This window comes from Pygoscelis adeliae, unplaced genomic scaffold (genome assembly GCF_000699105.1).
Source record: "Pygoscelis adeliae isolate BGI_AS28 unplaced genomic scaffold, ASM69910v1 Scaffold298, whole genome shotgun sequence".
NCBI classification, from domain to species: domain Eukaryota; kingdom Metazoa; phylum Chordata; class Aves; order Sphenisciformes; family Spheniscidae; genus Pygoscelis; species Pygoscelis adeliae.
Genome location: NW_008825303.1, coordinates 4,105,914 through 4,106,928, shown reverse-complemented (window position 1 = coordinate 4,106,928; position 1,015 = coordinate 4,105,914).

Sequence of the window (1,015 nt, the reverse complement as noted above, 5' to 3'; positions counted from 1 at the left end):
AAAAACGAGCTGATGGTTGAGAGCCGGGGTGGGGGAGGCCAGGGCGGGGATGGAGGGAAGCGGGGAGTAGGAATTCAAGCTTTAAAAACGTGCCAACAAAAGCAGGAGGGAACAATAACCTCCCCCTCTCTTTCGAACCCTCCATCAAAGCACCTCGGCACAAAGGCGGAACCGGTTGCAGAGCCCAGCAGACCTGTCGCAGCGCTCGTTCCCCTTTTGCGGGGCTTTCAAAGGGTCGCGGCTTCATCTAAACCCGTGCCCAGGTGCCCCTCTGCGCGCTATTCTTAGTGCCTGCTGCTGGGCCCGTTCCTGCAGGTAGTGTAGGAAAATATTTAGGTACTGGTGGTTGGGTAGGAGCCCCCCGAGCTCCAGCCCCGGTTCGCAGCGATGCACCGGCGAGAGCAGCTCCTTTTGCAAAGCGTCGGAGGTGATGGGGGACCAGCCGGGGGGCACAGGGACGGCGGTGACGGGCACCTCTGTCCCCTGGGACCTGTGCTAGGGGTCCCGGCCCAGGATTTGCGGGAGAGTTTTGCAGGTCCCTGATCTGCGGGGTGGGGTTAGGCAGCCGAAAGCAAAAGCCTCCCCTGCCTTGTTTCTTTCTTAGCATTGAGTTTGGCAGAAAACTCGGCGCCGGCAGCATATGCGGTAGCGGCATCTTGACGTAAAGAAAGAGAAACAAGACCGAAAGGCAGGCGGGTTTCAGCGGTGCTAAAACAAGAAGTTTGATTTCTGGCAGCCCCCCCCCCTCCACGGTGGGAGGAGGCGGGGAGCTCGCCCGTGCCGGGAAGGGAGAGAAACCCGGCACCCAGGCGTTATCGCTCGGGTGCTGTATGCGGACGCCGAGATGTTTGCATTTCCAGCTCTCTTGCTGCCAAGCATTGGATTACCAAAGCTCTAAAAACTGTCGCTAAAACCCCAAACACCGAAGTGTTTCGCAATGCCCTGGGAAGAGGCGAGCGGGAGGGCTGGGAGCAGCACCCGACGGCGATGCTGCAACCCCCTGGGAGCAGGTGGG